At 47.8% G+C, this 24,704-nt stretch overlaps 1 pseudogene; it reads right to left on the bottom strand.

The window, feature by feature from the left end:
• The window catches only part of LOC115180579 (IQ motif and SEC7 domain-containing protein 3-like), a 121,047-nt pseudogene that overhangs the window by 56,191 nt on the left and 40,152 nt on the right, over positions 1–24,704 (bottom strand).

Raw genomic sequence — 24,704 nt, 5'->3', positions numbered from 1 at the left:
TTCTGATCCCTCCTGTCTCAGCCTCCAGTATTTATGCTGCAGTAGTTTATGTGTCGGGGGGCTAGGGTCAGTCTGTTACATCTGGAGTATTCTCTTGTCTTATCCGGTGTCCTGTGTGAATGTAAATATGCTCTCTCTAATTCTCTCTTTCTTTCTTTCTTTCTCTCGGAGGACCTGAGCCCTAGGACTACCTGGCATGATGACTCCTTGCTGTCCCCAGTCCACCTGGCCATGCTGCTGCTCCAGTTTCAACTGTTCTGCCTGCGGCTACGGAACCCTGACCTGTTCACCGGACGTGCTTGTTGCACCCTCGACAATTACTATGATTATTATTATTTGACCATGCTGGTCATTTACGAACATTTTAACATCTTGACCATGTTCTGTTATAATATCCACCCGGCACAGCCAGAAGAGGACTGGCCACCCCTCATAGCCTGGTTCCTCTCTAGGTTTCTTCCTAGGTTTTTGGCCTTTCTCAGGAGTTTTTCCTAGGGAGTTTTTCCCAGCCACCGTGCTTCTTTCACATGCATTGCTTGCTGTTTGGGGTTTTAGGCTGGGTTTCTGTACAGCACTTTGAGATTTCAGCTGATGTACGAAGGGCTATATAAATAAATTTGATTTGATTTGATTTGATTTGGACTGGGGGGAACATATTCACTGGGGACTGGGGGGAACATATCAACTGGGGACTGGGGGAACATATCAACTGGGGACTGGGGGGTACATATCCACTGGGGACTGGGGGGAACATATCCACTGGGGACTGGGCTAACCATATCAACTGGGGACTGGGGGAACATATCAACTGGGGACTGGGGGGAACATATCCACTGGGGACTGGGGGGAACATATCAACTGGGGACTGGGGGGAACATATCAACTGGGGACTGGGGGGAACATATCAACTGGGGACTGGGGGGTACTTATCCACTGGGGACTGGGGGGAACATATCAGCTGGGGACTGGGGGGGACATATCAACTGGGGACTGGGCTAAAGATATCAACTGGGGACTGGGGGAACATATCAACTGGGGACTGGGGGGAACATATCCACTGGGGACTGGGGGGAACATATCAACTGGGGACTGGGCGGAACATATCCACTGGGGACTGGGGGGGAACATATCCACTGGGGACTGGGGGGACATATCAGCTGGGGACTGGGGGGAACATATCAACTGGGGACTGGGGGAACATATCAACTGGGGACTGGGGGGAACATATCCACTGGGGACTGGGGGGGAACATATCAACTGGGGACTGGGGGGAACATATCAACTGGGGACTGGGGGGGAACATATCAACTGGGGACTGGGGGGTACTTATCCACTGGGGACTGGGGGGAACATATCAGCTGGGGACTGGGGGGGACATATCAACTGGGGACTGGGCTAAACATATCAACTGGGGACTGGGGGAACATATCAACTGGGGACTGGGGGGAAATATCCACTGGGGACTGGGGGGAACATATCAACTGGGGACTGGGCGGAAACATATCCACTGGGGACTGGGGGGAACATATCCACTGGGGACTGGGGGGACATATCAGCTGGGGACTGGGGGGAACATATCAACTGGGGACTGGGGGGAACATATCAACTGGGGACTGTGGGGAACATATCAACTGGGGACTGGGGGAGTATATCAAACTGGGGACTGGGGGAACATATCCACTGGGGACTGGGGGGAACATATCCACTGGGGACTGGGGGGAACATATCCACTGGGGACTGTGGGGAACATATCAACTGGAGACTGGGGGGAACATATCAACTGGGGACTGGGGGGGACATATCAGCTGGGGACTGGGGAGAACATATCAACTGGGGACTGTGGGGAACATATCAACTGGAGACTGGGGGGGAACATATCAACTGGGGGGAACATATCAACTGGGGACTGGGGGGAACATATCAACTGGGGACTGGGGGGGAACATATCAACTGGGGACTGGGGGGGAACATATCAACTCGAGACTGGGGGGGAACATATCAACTGGGGGAGAACATATCAACTGGGGACTGGGGGGACATATCAACTGGGGACTGGGGGGGGACATATCAACTGGGGACTGGGGAGAACATACTGTATCATTTGACCGTCAGGCTTCCCTCTAGATAGACCCCATTATAGCCAGGGTGGTTCATTGAGGAGCCAATGAGGCTGCTAGGTCGGGAATAATTTCGGCAAATGGAGACACTCGTCAGGGCAGTGACACAGATGCACTCTTGGATATGCTGAGGCATCACTCCACATTATGGAGTCAGCACAGTGGGAGGAAGAGGAGAAGGGTGTGTGTGTGGGGGGAATGTGTGTGTGTGAGAGAGATTGAGAGGGGAGAGAGAGAGGGAGGGAGGGAGTGGGGGAGAGTTCTGCTTACTGTGCTTTCACCTAACTTCTCTTATTTTATGTATATTCCATCTCTCCATCTCTCCGTGAACAAATTCAGGTAGTACATCTGCCTCTGCAACAACCACATACAACAGCCATCCAGGACCAGCATGGCCCACCCCTAGCTAGGCTCTCTGATCCTGGACCAGCATGGCCCACCCCTGTAATAGGTTCTTTGATCCAGGACCAGCATGGCCCACCCCTAGCTAGGCTCTCTGATCCAGGACCAGCATGGCCCACCCCTGTAATAGGCTCTTTGATCCAGGACCAGCATTGCCCACCCCTAGCTAGGCTCTCTGATCCAGGACCAGCATGGCCCACCCCTAGCTAGGCTCTCTGATCCAGGACCAGCATGGCCCACCCCTAGCTAGGCTCTCTGATCCAGGAACAGCATGGCCCACCCCTAGCTAAGCTCTCTGATCCAGGACCAGCATGGCCCACCCTTAGCTAGGCTCTCTGATCCAGGAACAGCATGGCCCACCCCTAGCTAGGCTCTCTAATCCAGGACCAGCATGGCCCACCCCTAGCTAGGCTCTCTGATCCTGGACCAGCATGGCCCACCCCTGTAATAGGCTCTTTGATCCAGGACCAGCATGGACCACCCCTAGCTAGGCTCTCTGATCCAGGACCAGCATGGCCCACCCCTGTAATAGGCTCTTTGATCCAGGACCAGCATGGACCACCCCTGTAATAGGCTCTTTGATCCTGGACCTGCATGGCCCACCCCTGTAATAGGCTCTTTGATCCAGGACCAGCATGGCCCACCCCTGTGTCAGGCTCTTTGATCCAGGACCAGCATGGCCCACCCCTAGCTAGGCTCTTTGATCCAGGACCAGCATGGACCACCCCTGTGCTAGGCTCTTTGATCCAGGACCAGCATGGACCACCCCTAGCTAGGCTCTTTGATCCAGGACCAGCATGGACCACCCCTGTGCTAGGCTCTTTGATCCAGGAACAGCATGGACCACCCCTAGCTAGGCTCTTTGATCCAGGACCAGCATGGCACACCCCTGTGCTAGGCTCTTTGATCCAGGATCAGCATGGACCACCCCTGTGCTAGGCTCTTTGATCCAGGACCAGCATGGCACACCCCTGTGCTAGGCTCTTTGATCCAGGACCAGCATGGCACACCCCTATGCTAGGCTCTTTGATCCAGGACCAGCATGGCACACCACTGTGCTAGGCTCTTCGATCCAGGACCAGCATGGCCCACCCCTGTGCTAGACTCTTTGATCCAGGACCAGCATGGCCCACCCCTGTGCTAGGCTCTTTGATCCAGGACCAGCATGGACCACCCCTAGCTAGGCTCTTTGATCCAGGACCAGCATGGACCACCCCGAGCTAGGCTCTTTGATCCAGGACCAGCATGGACCACCCCTAGCTAGGCTCTTTGATCCAGGACCAGCATGGCCCACCCCTAGCTAGGCTCTCTGATCCAGGACCAGCATGGACCATGTGCTAGGCCCTTTGATCCAGGACCAGCATGGACCACCCCTAGCTAGGCTCTTTGATCCAGGACCAGCATGGACCACCCCTGTGCTAGGCTCTTTGATCCAGGAACAGCATGGACCACCCCTAGCTAGGCTCTTTGATCCAGGACCAGCATGGCACACCCCTGTGCTAGGCTCTTTGATCCAGGACCAGCATGGACCACCCCTGTGCTAGGCTCTTTGATCCAGGACCAGCATGGCACACCCCTGTGCTAGGCTCTTTGATCCAGGACCAGCATGGCACACCCCTATGCTAGGCTCTTTGATCCAGGACCAGCATGGCACACCACTGTGCTAGGCTCTTCGATCCAGGACCAGCATGGCCCACCCCTGTGCTAGACTCTTTGATCCAGGACCAGCATGGCCCACCCCTGTGCTAGGCTCTTTGATCCAGGACCAGCATGGACCACCCCTAGCTAGGCTCTTTGATCCAGGACCAGCATGGACCACCCCGAGCTAGGCTCTTTGATCCAGGACCAGCATGGCCCACCCCTAGCTAGGCTCTTTGATCCAGGACCAGCATGGCCCACCCCTAGCTAGGCTCTCTGATCCAGGACCAGCATGGACCATATGCTAGGCCCTTTGATCCAGGACCAGCATGGACCACCCCTAGCTAGGCTCTTTGATCCAGGACCAGCATGGACCACCCCTGTGCTAGGCTCTTTGATCCAGGAACAGCATGGACCACCCCTAGCTAGGCTCTTTGATCCAGGACCAGCATGGCACACCCCTGTGCTAGGCTCTTTGATCCAGGATCAGCATGGACCACCCCTGTGCTAGGCTCTTTGATCCAGGACCAGCATGGCACACCCCTGTGCTAGGCTCTTTGATCCAGGACCAGCATGGCACACCCCTATGCTAGGCTCTTTGATCCAGGACCAGCATGGCACACCACTGTGCTAGGCTCTTCGATCCAGGACCAGCATGGCCCACCCCTGTGCTAGACTCTTTGATCCAGGACCAGCATGGCCCACCCCTGTGCTAGGCTCTTTGATCCAGGACCAGCATGGACCACCCCTAGCTAGGCTCTTTGATCCAGGACCAGCATGGACCACCCCGAGCTAGGCTCTCTGATCCAGGACCAGCATGGACCATGTGCTAGGCCCTTTGATCCAGGACCAGCATGGACCACCCCTAGCTAGGCTCTTTGATCCAGGACCAGCATGGACCACCCCTGTGCTAGGCTCTTTGATCCAGGAACAGCATGGACCACCCCTAGCTAGGCTCTTTGATCCAGGACCAGCATGGCACACCCCTGTGCTAGGCTCTTTGATCCAGGATCAGCATGGACCACCCCTGTGCTAGGCTCTTTGATCCAGGACCAGCATGGCACACCCCTGTGCTAGGCTCTTTGATCCAGGACCAGCATGGCACACCCCTATGCTAGGCTCTTTGATCCAGGACCAGCATGGCACACCACTGTGCTAGGCTCTTCGATCCAGGACCAGCATGGCCCACCCCTGTGCTAGACTCTTTGATCCAGGACCAGCATGGCCCACCCCTGTGCTAGGCTCTTTGATCCAGGACCAGCATGGACCACCCCTAGCTAGGCTCTTTGATCCAGGACCAGCATGGACCACCCCGAGCTAGGCTCTTTGATCCAGGACCAGCATGGCCCACCCCTAGCTAGGCTCTTTGATCCAGGACCAGCATGGCCCACCCCTAGCTAGGCTCTCTGATCCAGGACCAGCATGGACCATGTGCTAGGCCCTTTGATCCAGGACCAGCATGGACCACCCCTAGCTAGGCTCTTTGATCCAGGACCAGCATGGACCACCCCTGTGCTAGGCTCTTTGATCCAGGAACAGCATGGACCACCCCTAGCTAGGCTCTTTGATCCAGGACCAGCATGGCACACCCCTGTGCTAGGCTCTTTGATCCAGGATCAGCATGGACCACCCCTGTGCTAGGCTCTTTGATCCAGGACCAGCATGGCACACCCCTGTGCTAGGCTCTTTGATCCAGGACCAGCATGGCACACCCCTATGCTAGGCTCTTTGATCCAGGACCAGCATGGCACACCACTGTGCTAGGCTCTTCGATCCAGGACCAGCATGGCCCACCCCTGTGCTAGACTCTTTGATCCAGGACCAGCATGGCCCACCCCTGTGCTAGGCTCTTTGATCCAGGACCAGCATGGACCACCCCTAGCTAGGCTCTTTGATCCAGGACCAGCATGGACCACCCCGAGCTAGGCTCTTTGATCCAGGACCAGCATGGACCACCCCTAGCTAGGCTCTTTGATCCAGGACCAGCATGGCCCACCCCTAGCTAGGCTCTCTGATCCAGGACCAGCATGGACCATGTGCTAGGCCCTTTGATCCAGGACCAGCATGGACCACCCCTAGCTAGGCTCTTTGATCCAGGACCAGCATGGACCACCCCTAGCTAGGCTCTTTGATCCAGGACCAGCATGGACCACCCCTAGCTAGGCTCTTTGATCCAGGACCAGCATGGCCCACCCCTAGCTAGGCTCTCTGATCCAGGACCAGCATGGACCACCCCTAGCTAGGCTCTTTGATCCAGGAACAGCATGGACCACCCCTAGCTAGGCTCTTTGATCCAGGACCAGCATGGACCACCCCTAGCTAGGCTCTCTGATCCAGGACCAGCATGGACCACCCCTAGCTAGGCTCTCTGATCCAGGACCAGCATGGACCACCCCTAGCTAGGCTCTTTGATCCAGGACCAGCATGGACCACCCCTAGCTAGGCTCTCTGATCCTGGACCAGCATGGACCACCCCTAGCTAGGCTCTCTGATCCAGGACCAGCATGGACCACCCCTAGCTAGGCTCTTTGATCCAGGACCAGCATGGACCACCCCTAGCTAGGCTCTTTGATCCAGGACCAGCATGGACCACCCCTAGCTAGGCTCTCTGATCCAGGACCAGCATGGCCCACCCCTAGCTAGGCTCTCTGATCCAGGACCAGCATGGACCACCCCTAGCTAGGCTCTCTGATCCAGGACCAGCATGGACCACCCCTAGCTAGGCTCTCTGATCCAGGACCAGCATGGACCACCCCTAGCTAGGCTCTTTGATCCAGGACCAGCATGGACCACCCCTAGCTAGGCTCTCTGATCCAGGACCAGCATGGACCATGTGCTAGGCCCTTTGATCCGTACTTCAAAGAGACTTCACTATAGTACAATTAGATACATTAACAGTAAGACATATATACTGTATATGGAGACGTTTCTAGAATACAATGTAAGTCATTAAACTAAGTATATGCGCAACAGCGGTACTATTAGACACATCAAGAGTTATACTAATTATGTGAACACTGTCATATTTTGATACATCAAAAGTAAGACATTTATATATATATGGAATGGTTTCTAGGATACAATACAAGTCATTATACTAATTCTATTCAGTGTCTATATATCAGGTTAGACATTGCAGAATGTTTTTGACATTTCCGGTCCAGTGTAATTGAGTAAGTGAGCACTCCTCTGTTATTCAATAATTAACATCCGATTCAATCTCTTAACTGTGTTCTTCCCACTACTCAACTAGCTGGAAATATAGAGTGAGAGAGGGGGTTCTGAGGAGGGAGGGAGACAGGGGAGAAATTGGGAGAGATACAGTAAGAGAGAGAGGGCTGAAAGATAGAAAGAGAGAGAAAAGGAACGAGAATGAGATAGTCAGAGAGAGAGAATGAGAGAGCGAGAGAGAGAGAGAGAGAGAGAGAGAGAGAGGACACAAACAGAGGAAGAAAGCCAAGCATCGTGGCATATCCTAATTTGCATGAGACGCCCCGATTGATTTTCCAACTTCATTTAATTGTGAGGAGCCGTCCGGATGAATCCATTAAAGTTGTACCATATTGATCCCACAGTCCTGATGGATCCTTCCCTGGCAGAGGAACACTATGATGCAGCTCTATATTACCAACAACACAAGGTCTGCATCACAAATGCATCCTATTCCTTATATAGTGCACTACTTTTGACCAGGACCCATGGTACCTTATTCCCTATGGGCCCTGGTCAAAAGTAGTGCACTATATAAGGAATAGGATGCATTTGTGATGCAGCCCTTGTGTCTGCATCACAAATGGTACCATGGTACCATGGGCCCTGGTTAGGGAATAGGGTGCCATGGGCCCTGGTTAGGGAATAGGGTTAGGGCCCTGGTCAAAGGTAGTGCACTATGTAGAGAACAGGGTGCCATTTGGGACGCAACTGATTTGAATTAGAGTTGGCTAACTGTTAGGGACAATGGATTGGGACTTTAGCCGTCTTCTCTTGTTACACGGATATTACATCCGCTACGGATATTTCAAACGCAGACAAATCATTGCGGCGACCTGATAGGTTGAATATCCTGGCGCTGTAGATTCAACATTTTGTGTCCTTTGTGAAAGGCTACACTATGTATACGCTATATGCACTTGGATAGGGTGTTAGTAGTAACTAACTAACTAGTAACTAACAACTAACCAACTAGTATCACATTAACTAGTAACTAACTAAGTAGTAACAAATGAACTATTAACTAAATAACTAGTAACTAACTAACTAGTAACTAACTAACTAGAATAAAGTAAGTAGTAAATAACTATTACTTACCCAGTTCCCCTCCCCTCTACTCCCATCCTCCCCCTCCTTCTCATCTACCACTCCTACACTCTCTAGTAAAATAATGGCTCACCTCGGAGGTTGCGTATGAAGTCCTCCAGCATCATCTTGCGGTCAGGCTTGATGTTGGGTGAGTACATGTCTGTGTTGAGGAGGATGATAGCGAAGGCCAGGATGAAGATGGTGTCGGGGTTGTGGAACTGCTGCACCACGTCCGGGTTACACATGCAGTACCGCTGACTGGAGAGGGTGGGGGGCAGGGGGACAGGAGATGAGACAGGGGGACAGGAGGGAGGTGGGAGAGAGGGGGTTAGTATTAATAAAACCCATGAACCAGACTTATTTCTTTTGCAACAAAAACCTCCCGACCAGGACCCATAAGACCCCACACCCCCCAGAGGATCTGGAAAGAGGAACATGACGCATGGTCAGAGAGATCCAACAATCTTGTCATAGAATAGACCTCCCTGCCTCTTCCTCAACATAAACCTACTAATTCCCCTGTTATATTACAATTAGCTCATCACTTCCAACCAGAAGATACAGCTAAGATGAAGTCCCTACTCCCTAGAATATACAGATAAGATGAAGTCCCTACTCCCTAGAAGATACAGATAAGATGAAATCCCTACTCCCTAGAAGATACAGATAAGATGAAGTCCCTACTCCCTAGAATATACAGATAAGAGGAAGTCCCTACTCCCTAGAATATACAGATAAGATGAAGTCCCTACTCCCTAGAATATACAGATAAGAGGAAGTCCCTACTCCCTAGAATATACAGATAAGATGAAATCCCTACTCCCTAGAATATACAGATAAGAGGAAGTCCCTACTCCCTAGAATATACAGATAAGATGAAGTCCCTACTCCCTAGTCACCACAAAGAACCTGGCCAACCAACAGTCAGAAAGACAGACAGACAGACAGAACGACAGTAGTCAAATCAATCAATAAAATGTATTTTAAAAAGCCCTTTTTAGATCAGCAGTTGTCACAAAGTGCTACATAACTAGTACAGTAGTCTATTTACGCTGTGCACCGTGGGTTAGACAGCAGAAATATCCCTGCCTGGGCACCTCTGCAGTAAAGATGACACAGGGCTGATGGAGGTCCCAGAGAACACCCTGAGATCTGAGAGGAGGCACGGCAGGAGAGGGAAATACAGCTGGCCTAGCAGCTCCACGCACCAAACAACCCTCGTCAATCTAACTGGCAGAGACACCTGAGTGTGTGGAGTGTGTGTGTGTGATTGTGTGTTTGACTGAATGTGTATTTGATGAATAAGTGTGTGTGTGTGTTTGACTGAGTGTGTATTTGATGACTAAGTGTGTGTGTGTGTGTGTGTGTGTGTGTGTGTGTCTATGCTAGGACAGCCAGTCTATCTGCTTGGGGGCGTAGTGAGAGGATGAAACATAAGGGCCTGTCCATGTTTTAACAGATAGCAGCCTATGTCCATAGAGTAAAGAGGTTGATTTAGAATCCTCTACAGTGAAAACCACATCTCTCCAGACACCGCCATTTACATGACATTATGGGCGAAAACTGGTTGAATCAATGTTGTTTCCACGTAATTTCAACCAGAATTTGTTTTGATGTGATGACGTTGAATCAACAAAACTGATTGTATTTGCAAAAAGTCCTTGTCTTTTTTTCACCCAACTTGTAACCTGAATCCAATGACAGGATGACATGTTTTGTTGATTTCATGTTTAATTCACTTTAGTTGACAACTCAACCAAATGTAAATCTAAACTACAAGTTGAACTGGGGTCTGTGCCCAGTGGGGTGACTGCACTGCTAGCTACAGTGTGTCACATTGCATACATACTCTCTCAGTGATAATGGTGTACTGTATTCACCATACCAAATGGAACACTATTCTCTACATAGGGGCCCTACTTTGAGGGCCCTGGTCAAAATTAGTGCACTAAATAGGGAATAGGGTGCTATTCAGGACGCCACCATATTGTCACGCTATGCTCTCCTCTGCATTGGCAACCAATTCAAATGTGTTATGGAATTAATTTGTTACTGTAGCATGGCGTGAGATTCCACAAGGGAGCTTCCTTTGTTAATTAATCAATCTATTATTTCAACGGATGTGTTTGTGTGTGTGTGTGTGTGTGACACCCCATAGGGCCTCTACTGGAGCGTAAAGTGTGATTCCATATTAATTCTGGTTATGGTTTCCAGGTAGGCTGGCCCAGCCTTCCTCCGGAGTCATGTGACCACTGAGCTGCATGATTGGAATCTACGTCTCAGTGGGCTAGGAATACACACAGGTAGTGGACTAGCTGTGTAGGGAATAGAGTTGCCATTTGGGACGCAACCCGTGTCCTCAGTTTGGGGTTCACTGATTCTGCATCATCTAATGGAGACTATTACCTGGAAAAATAACTTATCTTGAGCCACATACTCTATGGTTTGCAGTTGTACCATCAAGACTGGGGTTTGACTTTAAGGAAGGTTTTGCAGTCAATCAATAGATTTTTCTTCTGAATAATAAAGTCTCAGTTCTATACATTTCTCTTTACTATTCTACCAGAAAGAGTGAAACAGCAGATAGCCCTAGAAAGAGAAACCCTATATTCCCTCCCCTTACTCTATCTCAGTGAAGGGAATCGTGTGTGTGTGTGTGTGTGTGTGTGTGTGTGTGTGTGTGTGTGTGTGTTTGTGTGTGTGTGTGTGTGTGTGTGTGTGTGTGTGTGTGTGTGTGTGTGTGTGTTTGTGTGTGTGTGTGTGTGTGTGTGTGTGTGTGTGTGTGTGTGTGTGTGTGTGTGTGTGTGTGTGTGAATGTCTCTCTGGCCTCAGAAACTGCCAAAGAGTGTTGGGTTCATTATTAGCTGACACACGCCAAGCTACAGAAGCTGCCAGGTGTTTATTTTCTCCTGTCTTGTGTTTCTTCACACATTCTCTCTCTCCCTTTCCTCCCTCTCGCTCTCATTTCCCTGCCACCTGCCTTTCCTTCTGTGTTTACAGTCATCCTTTACCTCTTTTTCTATCCGTCTCTCTCTTTCATTCTTTAAGCCTCTCGCTATCCCCTCACTCTCTTTGAAGTCTGTCTCCCTCCCTCCATCCCGTCATCTTTTTCTCTGTCTCAGACTCTTGTCTCTCGTTCTCTATCCTTTTCTCCCCCTCTCTCTGTTTTCTATTCCTCACTCTCTCCATCTCTGTTTGGAGGAGCATGGGAGGCAGGCGGAGACCAGAGAGATGCGCTTATGCAACAGTGGATATTTATAAACCTCTCCTCCTTCCTTCCCTCCCTCCTTCCCTCCCTCGCTCTTTATTTCGCCCCTCTCTGTGCAGCACTCACTCTGCGCCAATCGTACCCAAAACAAATACCAGCCGTCAGTCTCCATGCCCGCTCACAACGACAACAACACTCTCGTTGGCAACGCACCTTGACAACTGTGACAGGTGGCCATATCGTAAATGGAATGGGTATTCAAGGATACTGGTTAGCGCAGAGCACCGCAGCTGTGGCATAAATGGGATACCCGTTTAGACTCGTAAACCAGGAAGTTGTACTTATCCTGTCTGTTGAGATTGCCTGTTGTTTCAGAGCACCTAGCCAAGCGGAAGACTGGGTCAACCATCTGAATGGAGGGAGGGTTGAAATAGCCCGATTTAACCAGTCTGAATGCAGTGAAACACTGGTGTGTGCAGCATTCAGGCTGGATAACCAGGCTAGGTAGAAACTGGAAAGTTTGGATGGGATTTGGGTTGACTGGTGAAGTGAGACGTGAACTGAAACAAACTCCTAGCACTGTGTTTTAGGCTCAGACACACATGGACCTTAGTGCTATCGGCAATGTCCTGCCCACCCATGGACAACAACAGGGCAAAGACACTACAGGGCTGTGCCTCGCCTGATGTTGAGCTTAACTCACTTGAACGTTGCAGTCTTTTAGGCCTTCTAAACCTGAGACAAAGGTCTCTCTCTTTGTCCCAGTAGTGACCTCATCTAATCACAACTGACTGACATCATACTGGGTGTGGATGATCTGAATAGTTTTTAGGTGTCATCCTTAAACCAACACCCCTCCAGGATGAGTTTAGTTTATAGTTTAGTCTATTAAGATACCCATTACTCCATCAAGGCTACTCTTCCTGGGATTATTCACAAAGCAATATATCACACACACACACACACACATACAAATTATTGATTGATTCATTGATTGACTGACTAACTGATTGATTGGCTGAGTGATGGACTGACAGACTGACTGAATAATGGAGCTCACCTGAAGGCCTCGATCAGTCTCTCCACCTTCTGGGCCTCTCCCTGGACTCTGATGTGAGCCTGGAACTTCCTCAGAGCCTCGTCCAGCTCCATCCCTGAGAAATCCATCTCATCCACCACACAACTGCAGGAAAGAAAGACAAGGAGGGAGGAGAAGGAGGGAGAGAGAGAGACAGAGAGAGATAGATAGAGAGAGAGAGAGAGAGAGAGAGAGAGACAGAGAAAGGAAAAGAGATGGAGGGAGGCAGACAGAGACAGAGAGAGACAGAGAGAGACAGAGTGAGGAGGGTGGAGAAAGGGTGAGAGATAGATAGAGGAAGATAGAGAGAGAGAGAGAGAGAGAGAGAGAGAGAGAGAGAGAGAGATTAAGAGAGAGAGGGAGGGAGGGAGGGAGGGATGGTAGAGAAAGAGAGAGAGAGATGTTACTTCTACAGGAATCTGTAAACCCCAGTTTGAATTCACATCAGATGCCACTTCCACTTCCCCTGCCCTGCCCCTGCGGTCGTGGGGAGGTGAACCCAGAAATGACTCAGAACTATGGGGAACAACTTCCAGAACTTTCACTATGTCTACTTCAGGGTCAGTTTCACCCAGGTATTATCCATGCATGGGTGCAAGGACACCAGGGATAGGGCCCATCTAACCTCGGCTACACTGCTATTATCGCTCCCCCAGCACAGGGACACAAACCCTCGGAGCAGAACATCCAGCCATTAATGGACGGGCTAGCTTAGTCAGAGGAAATTAAATCAGCTTAAATAAAAGAGATTCGCAAGCCACTCAGAATAAATGCATGGGAATTAGTGATTTGTGTAAGCAACGGCCGCCAAAGTGAGCGAGAAGGTGACTGGATTTGTTGAAAAGTTGGATGACTGGGTGTTGAGGGTGACACTTTCTCAGGTAGGATGAAAATGTTTCCTAGAGGGATGGAATCGAAGGATGATTATTTTGACATCTCATCTGATAATAGTCTAATTTGATCGTTTTAGAATGAGTTCTATCAAGTTGGAAGAGACAATGTAAAACCATGTAATTGTAAGTCATCGTGACATTATCTTGATAACCTATTGCATCATATTTCCAGTGTAATTGAGCTGGGACAATGACAGTGACTTCAGGGCATTGCATTTGTTACAACTGAAGTTGTTGAGATATTGTAGATGTTGTTCTCAATTAACCCTGTGTGGTCTAGTGGTCTGTAGCAGAATATTGAATATCTTAGCGGGAACACACACACACACACACACACACACACACACACACACACACACACACACACACACACACACACACACACACACACACACACACACACACACACACACACACATTTTGATGACCTCCCTTGATTAGCATATTTGTCAGGAGAAATTACACGCCACATGTAGTGAAGTGTTTACAAAGCATCAGGGGTTGCAGAACACCTCCACCATCCAAACACACATATTGATTGGCTCCCAGCAAGACAGAACCAGGCGTGTTCTCTTCCACCTGATTAGGAGATGACAAGCAGAAAGTAGAGTTCATTTCTCCGCTATAAACAGGTTGTGGGGTAGACTGGTGTGAGTGTGTGTGTGTCTCTGTGTTTGTGTGTGTGTCTCTGTGTGTGTCTATCTGTGTTTGTGTCTTTGAGTGTGTTTGTGTCTCTCTGTGTGTGTGTGTGTGTGTGTGTGTGTGTGTGTGTGTGTGTGTGTGTGTGTGTGTGTGTGTGTGTGTGTGTGTCAGACTACAGTAGATCCAAATAAGCTTGGTGAGGAGAAGCAATCTTTAGGGAACAAAATCTATAACGGTGATACGGCTTAATGGGACTGAAGACATCTTAACTAGACTTATTTATAGTGTGTGAGAGCATTCACCTTAAATGCTTTGGCTAATATCAATGCAGCGGTTGTGTTCCATCACTGAGAGGGGGGTGAAAGGGTGAAGGACACACATACACACTTTGAGGAAGACACGTGTAAAAGCTCACATACACACACTCACTCCTGCTCACACCCATGCCTGTACACATGAAGGTGCACACATTCTCTCTCTCTCTCTGTTTCTCTCTGTTTCTCTCTCTCACACCTGCACACAGACACACCACACTACACACAGCCCCCACCCCACACACACACACAGACACACCACCCTAAACACATCCCCCACCCCACCCCACACACACACACAGACACACCACACTACACACAGCCCCCAGCCCACACACACACAGACACACCACACTACACACAGCCCCCACCCCACCCCACACACACACAGACACACCACACTACACACAGCCCCCACCCCACCCCACACACACACAGACACACCACACTAAACACAGCCCCCAGCCCACACACACACACAGACACACCACACTACACACAGCCCCCACCCCACACACACACAGACACACCACACTACACACAGCCCCCACCCCACACACACACACACAGACACACCACACTACACACAGCCCCCACCCCACACACACACAGACACGCCACACTACACACAGCCCCCACCCCACACACACACAGACACACCACACTACACACAGCCACCACACACACCCACAACTCTCACACCACACTGCACACAGCCCCCACCCCACACACACAGACACACCACACTACACACAGCCCCCACCCCACACACACACAGACACACCACACTACACACAGCCCCCACCCCACACACACACAGACACACCACACTACACACAGCCCCCACCTCACACACACACAGACACACCACACTACACACAGCCCCCAACCCACACACACACAGACACACCACACTACACACAGCCTCGACCCCACACACACACATACACACCACACTACACACAGCCCCCACCCCACACACACACACACAGACACACCACACTACACACAGCCCCCACCCCACACACACACACACACCCATAACTCTCACACCACCAACACCCATGGTATCCCCATGTCTGATTTTCACATTAAAACCTGATCCCCATTACTCTCCCTTGACTACATGAGAGAATGCCAAGAGTGTGCAAGGCTGTCATCAAGGCAAAGGGAGGCTACTTTGTAGAATCTCCAATATAACATATATTTTCATTTGTTTAACTGGTTACTACATTTGTTTTATTGGTTACTACATGATTCCATATGTGTTATTTCATAGTTTTGATGTCTTCACTACTATTCTACAATGTAGAAAATAGTAAAAATAAAGAAAAACCCTGGAATGAGTACTGTATATCATATTGGTGTACTTCAAATGCTGATGGAGAGTGTAGGCTCCTGGACTAGTGGGGTCATACCCTTAAAGGAGTTAAAGGTCCTGAACTAGTGGGGTCGTACCCTTAGAGGAGTTAAGGCTCCTGGACTAGTGGGGTCATACCCTTAGAGGAGTTAAAGGTCCTGGACTAGTGGGGTCGTACCCTTAGAGGAGTTAAGGGTCCTGGACTAGTGGGGTCATACCCTTAGAGGAGTTAAGGATCCTGGAGTAGTGGGGTCGTACCCTTAGAGGAGTTAAAGGTCCTGGACTAGTGGGGTCATACCCTTAGAGGAGTTAAGGGTCCTGGACTAGTGGGGTCATACCCTTAGAGGAGTTAAGGGTCCTGGACTAGTGGGGTCGTACCCTTAGAGGAGTTAAGGATCCTGGACTAGTGGGGTCGTACCCTTAGAGGAGTTAAGGATCCTGGACTAGTGGGGTCATACCCTTAGAGGAGTTAAGGATCCTGGACTAGTGGGGTCATACCCTTAGAGGAGTTAAGGGTCCTGGACTAGTGGGGTCGTACCCTTAGAGGAGTTAAGGCTCCTGGACTAGTGGGGTCGTACCCTTAGAGGAGTTAAGGCTCTTGGACTAGTGGGGTCGTACCCTTAGAGGAGTTAAGGCTCCTGGACTAGTGGGGTCGTACCCTTAGAGGAGTTAAGGCTCCTGGACTAGTGGGGTCGTACCCTTAGAGGAGTTAAGGCTCCTGGACTAGTGGGGTCGTACCCTTAGAGGAGTTAAGGATCCTGGACTAGTGGGGTCGTACCCTTAGAGGAGTTAAGGATCCTGGACTAGTGGGGTCGTACCCTTAGAGGAGTTAAGGATCCTGGACTAGTGGGGTCGTACCCTTAGAGGAGTTAAGGCTCCTGGACTAGTGGGGTCGTACCCTTAGAGGAGTTAAGGCTCCTGGACTAGTGGGGTCGTACCCTTAGAGGAGTTAAGGATCCTGGACTAGTGGGGTCGTACCCTTAGAGGAGTTAAGGCTCCTGGACTTGGGGTGGTCGTACCCTTAGAGGAGTTAAGGATCCTGGACTAGTGGGGTCGTACCCTTAGAGGAGTTAAGGCTCCTGGACTAGTGGGGTCGTACCCTTAGATAACACATTGTTCAGTGGTTTGAGGATCAGGTCAACACTTTCACAAAATAGAACATGTTGACTTTAAAGAGAGACAGGGAGAGAAAGCAAGTGGGTGAGGGAAAGAGAGAGGGAGAGGGGAAAAAAAAAAAGAGAGAGAGAGAGAGAGAGAGAGAGAGAGAGAGAGAGAGAGGGGATAATGATTGAGGTTAAAGGATGAAGGCAGGCTGAATGCTTGCAGAGAGAAAGACCAATGAATAAAGGAACAGAGACAAAGAGAGAAATAGAGCTGCATTTCAGAGAGATTCAAGGACCCATGTAATGAGATGTGACTTGTGTGTGTGTGTGTGTGTGTGTGTGTGTGTGTGTGTGTGTGTGTGTGTGTGTGTGTGTGTGTGTGTGTGTGTGTGCGTGCGTGCGTGCGTGCGTGCGTGCGTGCGTGCGTGCGTGTGTGTGTGTGATAGAATGCATGCAGCATCAGCTTCTCCTGGTGCAATAGGGTTCTTTATCTAAGTTGGAACTGTGATGGATTTTCACAATAAAACGTAACCTGTCACAGCACTAAGAGCAGTCGCCCAATGATCAGCTGTTAAGACTTTCATCTGCCACTGTAATCTGCACTCCTAATGGAAAATTGGTCTGGAGAAATGAATTAGAGTTTTCTAAAATGCCCTGCCCAAAAGCCACTGTATTTGTAGATTGTCCCATATCTGGCAGTATCCACTGTCTCTGACTGGCCTTGGGGTGGTCTTTGTAGGCTACCATCACACTGTTTGTTGCTGTTTTTATATGATGCCTTTACTGTGAAAAGTATCACTCACACAGACATGTACACATTGAACCAACAGACAAGCAGACAGGCAGGCAAGCAGTCAGGCAAGCAGGCAGGCAGACAGACTCACACATATATACACATATACACACCCCTAAATTATAACGCATCACTTCAGGGTTGAGACTGGGTATATTTGAGCTTGGCTGTTGGTGTAGATTTAATTAAAAGATTGAGCTAGACAGCGTCACAGACACTGAGAAACACACACACACACACACACACACACACACACACACACACACACACACACACACACACACACACACACACAGATAGACACACACACACACACACACACACACAGATAGACACACACACATACACACACACACACACACACACAGACAAGGTGGCGCTAGCATCCTCTTTTCTCCCATACAGTCACATGAGTGAAAGGCATCCAGGAGGATTATAGCAGAACATCACATGACAACTCAGAGGGATTGTCAGATTGTCTCAAAGATATGGTCCTATTGTTAATACTCCCTATGTCTATGTGCTAACAGCTCTCACTGTGACTGTTACAATACCAGTGTAGTCAACTGTCTATGTGCTAACCTCTCTCACTGTGACTGTTATAATACCAGTGTAGTCAACTGTCTATGTGCTAACCTCTCTCACTGTGACTGTTATAATACCAGTGTAGTCAACTGTCTATGTGCTAACAGCTCTCACTGTGACTGTTATAATACCAGTGTAGTCAACTGTCTATGTGCTAACCGCTCTCACTGTGACTGTTACAAGACCAGTGTAGTCAACTGTCTATGTGCTAACCTCTCTCACTGTGACTGTTATAATACCAGTGTAGTCAACTGTCTATGTGTTAACCTCTCTCACTGTGACTGTTATAATACCTAACCTCTCTCACTGTGACTGTTACAATACCAGTGTAGTCAACTGTCTATGTGCTAACCTCTCTCACTGTGACTGTTATAATACCAGTGTAGTCAACTGTCTATGTGTTAACCTCTCTCACTGTGACTGTTATAATACCAGTGTAGTCAACTGTCTATGTGCTAACATCTCTCACTGTGACTGTTACAATACCAGTGTAGTCAACTGTCTATGTGTTAACCTCTCTCACTGTGACTGTTATAATACCAGTGTAGTCAACTATCTATGTGTTATTCTCTCTCACTGTGACTGTTATAATACCAGTGTAGTCAACTGTCTATGTGTTAACCTCTCTCACTGTGACTGTTACAATACCAGTGTAGTCAACTGTCTATGTGTTAACCTCTCTCTCTATGACTGTTACAATACAAGTGTAGTCAACTGTCTATGTGTTAACCTCTCTCACTGTGACTGTTACAATACCAGTGTAGTCAACTGTCTATGTGCTAACCTCTCTCACTGTGACTGTTATAATACCAGTGTAGTCAACTGTCTATGTGCTAACCTCTCTCTCTATGACTGTTACAATACCAGTGTAGTCAACTGTCTATGTGCTAACCTCTCACACTGTGACTGTTATAATACCAGTGTAGTCAACTGTCTATGTGCTAACCTCTCTCACTGTGACTGTTATAATACCAGTGTAGTAAACTGTCTATGTGTTAACCTCTCTCACTATGACTGTTATAATACCAGTGTAGTCAACTGTCTATGTGTTAACCTCTCTCACTGTGACTGTTACAATACCAGTGTAGTCAACTGTCTATGTGCTAACCTCTCTCACTGTGACTGTTATAATACCAGTGTAGTCAACTGTCTATGTGTTAACCTCTCTCACTGTGACTGTTATAATACCAGTGTAGTCAACTGTCTATGTGTTAACCTCTCTCACTGTGACTGTTATAATACCAGTGTAGTCAACTGTCTATGTGCTAACAGCTCTCACTGTGACTGTTACAATACCAGTGTAGTAAACTGTCTATGTGCTAACCTCTCTCACTGTGACTGTTATAATACCAGTGTAGTCAACTGTCTATGTGTTAACCTCTCTCACTGTGACTGTTACAATACCAGTGTAGTCAACTGTCTATGTGCTAACTTCTCTCACAGTGACTGTTATAATACCAGTGTAGTCAACTGTCTACGTGCTAACCTCTCTCACTGTGACTGTTACAATACCAGTGTAGTCAACTGTCTATGTGTTAACCTCTCTCACGGTGACTGTTATAATACCAGTGTAGTCAACTGTCTATGTGCTAACAGCTCTCACTGTGACTATTACAATACCAGTGGAGTAAACTGTCTATGTGCAAACCTCTCTCACTGTGACTGTTATAAAACCAGTGTAGTCAACTGTCTATGTGCTAACCTCTCTCACTGTGACTGTTATAATACCAGTGTAGTCAACTGTCTATGTGTTAACCTCTCTCACTATGACTGTTACAATACCAGTGTAGTAAAATGTCTATGTGCTAACCTCTCTCACTGTGACTGTTACAATACCAGTGTAGTCAACTGTCTATGTGCTAACCTCTCTCACTGTGACTGTTACAATACCAGTGTAGTCAACTGTCTATGTGCTAACCTCTCTCACTGTGACTGTTATAATACTAGTGTAGTCAACTGTCTATGTGCTAACCTCTTTCACTGTGACTGTTATAATACCAGTGTAGTCAACTGTCTATGTGTTAACCTCTCTCACTGTGACTGTTACAATACCAGTGTAGTCAACTGTCTATGTGTTAACCTCTCTCACGGTGACTGTTACAATACCAGTGTAGCCAACTGTCTATGTGCTAACCTCTCTCACTGTGACTGTTATAATACCAGTGTAGTCAACTGTCTATGTGTTAACCTCTCTCACTGTGACTGTTATAATACCAGTGTAGTCAACTGTCTATGTGTTAACCTCTCTCACTGTGACTGTTACAATACCAGTGGAGTAAACTGTCTATGTGCAAACCTCTCTCACTGTGACTGTTATAATACCAGTGTAGTCAACTGTCTATGTGCTAACCTCTCTCACTGTGACTGTTATAATACCAGTGTAGTCAAATGTCTATGTGCTAAACTCTCTCACTATGACTGTTACAATACCAGTGTAGTAAAATGTCTATGTGCTAACCTCTCTCACTGTGACTGTTACAATACCAGTGTAGTCAACTGTCTATGTGCTAACCTCTCTCACTGTGACTGTTATAATACTAGTGTAGTCAACTGTCTATGTGCTAACCTCTCTCACTGTGACTGTTACAATACCAGTGTAGTCAACTGTCTATGTGTTAATCTCTCTCACTGTGACTGTTACAATACCAGTGTAGTCAACTGTCTATGTGTTAACCTCTCTCACGGTGACTGTTACAATACCAGTGTAGCTAACTGTCTATGTGCTAACTTCTCTCACTGTGACTGTTATAATACCTAACCTCTCTCACTGTGACTGTTACAATACCAGTGGAGTCAACTGTCTATGTGCTAACCTCTCTCTCTATGACTGTTACAATACCAGTGTAGCCAACTGTCTATGTGCTAAGCTCTCTCACTGTGACTGTTATAATACCAGTGTAGTCAACTGTCTATGTGTTAACCTCTCTCACTGTGACTGTTACAATACCAGTGTAGTCAACTGTCTATGTGCTAACCTCTCTCACAGTGACTGTCATAATACCAGTGTAGTCAACTGTCTACGTGCTAACCTCTCTCACTGTGACTGTTACAATACCAGTGTAGTCAACTGTCTATGTGTTAACCTCTCTCACGGTGACTGTTATAATACCAGTGTAGTCAACTGTCTATGTGCTAACAGCTCTCACTGTGACTATTACAATACCAGTGGAGTAAACTGTCTATGTGCAAACCTCTCTCACTGTGACTGTTATAATACCAGTGTAGTCAACTGTCTATGTGCTAACCTCTCTCACTGTGACTGTTATAATACCAGTGTAGTCAAATGTCTATGTGCTAAACTCTCTCACTATGACTGTTACAATACCAGTGTAGTAAAATGTCTTTGTGCTAACCTCTCTCACTGTGACTGTTACAATACCAGTGTAGTCAACTGTCTATGTGTTAACCTCTCTCACTGTGACTGTTATAATACCAGTGTAGTCAACTGTCTATGTGTTAACCTCTCTCACTGTGACTGTTATAATACCAGTGTAGTCAACTGTCTATGTGCTAACCTCTCTCACTGTGACTGTTATAATACCAGTGTAGTCAAATGTCTATGTGCTAAACTCTCTCACTATGACTGTTACAATACCAGTGTAGTAAAATGTCTTTGTGCTAACCTCTCTCACTGTGACTGTTACAATACCAGTGTAGTCAACTGTCTATGTGTTAACCTCTCTCACTGTGACTGTTATAATACCAGTGTAGTCAACTGTCTATGTGTTAACCTCTCTCACTGTGACTGTTATAATCCCAGTGTAGCCAACTGTCTATGTGCTAACTTCTCTCACTGTGACTGTTATAATACCTAACCTCTCTCACTGTGACTGTTACAATACCAGTGTAGTAAAATGTCTATGTGCTAACCTCTCTCACTGTGACTGTTACAATACCAGTGTAGCCAACTGTCTATGTGCTAACCTCTCTCACTGTGACTGTTATAATACTAGTGTAGTCAACTGTCTATGTGCTAACCTCTCTCACTGTGACAGTTAGGGGGAGTGATGAGCTCTACAGCAGAGTCTCACAACTCAATCGCTGGATGAAAACTGTTTTCTGCCCCTCCCAAAAGATAGAATTTGTAGATAACTGGCCCTCTTTCTGGGATTCACCCACAAACAGGACCAAGCCTGGCCTGCTGAGGAGTGACGGACTCCATCCTAGCTGGAGGGGTGCTCTCATCTTATCTACGAACATAGACAGGGCTCTAACTCCTCTAGCTCCACAATGAAATAGGGTGCAGGCCAGGCAACAGGCTGTTAGCCAGCCTGCCAGCTTAGTGGAGTCTGCCACTAGCACAGTTAGCGTAATCAGCTCACCTTTCCCCATTGAGACCGTGTCTGTGCCTCGATCTTGGTTGGGCAAAATTAAAAATGGCGGTGTTCGCTTCAGTAATCTTACTAGTATAAAGACCTCCTCCATTCCTGCCATTATTGAAAGAGATTGTGATACTTCACATCTCAAAATTGGGTTACTTAATGTTAGATCCCTCACTTCCAAGGCAGTTATAGTCAATGAACTAATCACTGATCATAATCTTGATGTGATTGGCCTGACTGAAACATGGTTTAAGCCTGATGAATTTACTGTGTTAAATGAGGCCTCACCCCCTGGTTACACTAGTGACCAAACCCCCCGTGCATCCGGCAAAGGCGGAGGTGTTGCTAACATTTACGATAGCAAATTTCAATTTACAAAAAAAAAAACAATGACGTTTTCGTCTTTTGAGCTTCTAGTCATGAAATCTATGCAGCCTACTCAATCACTTTTTATAGCTACTGTTTACAGGCCTCCTGGGCCATATGCAGTGTTCCTTACTGAGTTCCCTGAATTCCTATCGGATCTTGTAGTCATAGCAGATAATATTCTAATTTTTGGTGACTTTAACATTCACATGGAAAAGTCCACAGACCCACTCCAAAAGGCTTTCGGAGCCATCATCGACTCAGTGGGTTTTGTCCAACATGTCTCTGGACCTACTCACTGCCACAGTCATACTCTGGACCTAGTTTTGTCCCATGGAATAAATGTTGTGGATCTTAATGTTTTTCCTCATAATCCTGGATTATCGGACCACCATTTTATTGCGTTTACAATTGCAACAAATAATCTGCTCAGACCCCAACCAAGGAAGATTAAAAGTCGTGCTATAAATTCTCAGACAACCCAAAGATTCCTTGATGCCCTTCCAGACTCCCTCTGCCTACCCAAGGACGTCAGAGGACAAGAATCAGTTAACCACCTAACCGAGGAACTCAATTCAACCTTGCGCAATACCCTAGATGCAGTTGCACCCCTAAAAATTAAAAACATCTGTCATAAGAAACTAGCTCCCTGGTATACAGAAAATACACGAGCTCTGAAGCAAGCTTCCAGAAAATTGGAACGGAAATGGCGCCACACTAAACTGGAAGTCTTCCGACTAGCTTGGAAAGACAGTACCGCGCAGTATCGAAGAGCCCTCACTGCTGCACGATCATCCTATTTTTCCAACTTAATTGAGGAAAATAAGAACAATCCGAAATTTCTTTTTGACACTGTCGCAAAGCTAACTAAAAAGCAGCATTCGCAAATGGAGGATGGCTTTCACTTCAGCAGTAATACATTTATGAACTTCTTTGAGGAAAAGATCATGATCATTAGAAAGCAAATTACGGACTCCTCTTTAAATCTGGGTATTCCTCCAGGGCTTCATTGTCCAGAGTCTGCACAACTCTGCCAGGACCTAGGATCAAGGGAGATACTAAAGTGTTTTAGTACTATATCTCTTGACATAATGATGAAAATAATCATGGCCTCCAAACCCTCAAGCTGCATACTGGACCCTATTCCAACTAAACTACTGAAATAGCTGCTTCCTGTGCTTGGCCCTCCTATGTTGAACATAATAAACGGCTCTCTATCCACCGGATGTGTACCAAGCTCACTAAAAGTGGCAGTAATAAAGCCTCTCTTGAAAAAGCCGAATCTTGACCCAGAAATTATAAAAAACTATCGGCCTATATCGAATCTTCCATTCCTCTCAAAAATTTTAGAAAAAGTTGTTGCGCAGCAACTCACTGCCTTCCTGAAGACAAACAATGTATACGAAACGCTTCAGTCTGGTTTTAGACCCCATCATAGCACTGAGACTGCACTTGTGAAGGTGGTAAATGACCTTTTAATGACGTCAGACCGAGGCTCTGCATCTGTCCTCATGCTCCTAGATCTTAGTGCCGCTTTTAATACCATCGATCACCACATTCTTTTGGAGAGATTGGAAACCCAAA

This window comes from Salmo trutta, chromosome 40 (genome assembly GCF_901001165.1).
Source record: "Salmo trutta chromosome 40, fSalTru1.1, whole genome shotgun sequence".
Lineage (NCBI taxonomy): Eukaryota > Metazoa > Chordata > Actinopteri > Salmoniformes > Salmonidae > Salmo > Salmo trutta.
Note: the sequence above shows the minus strand (reverse complement) of the source record. Positions and strands in the feature narration are given on the sequence as shown.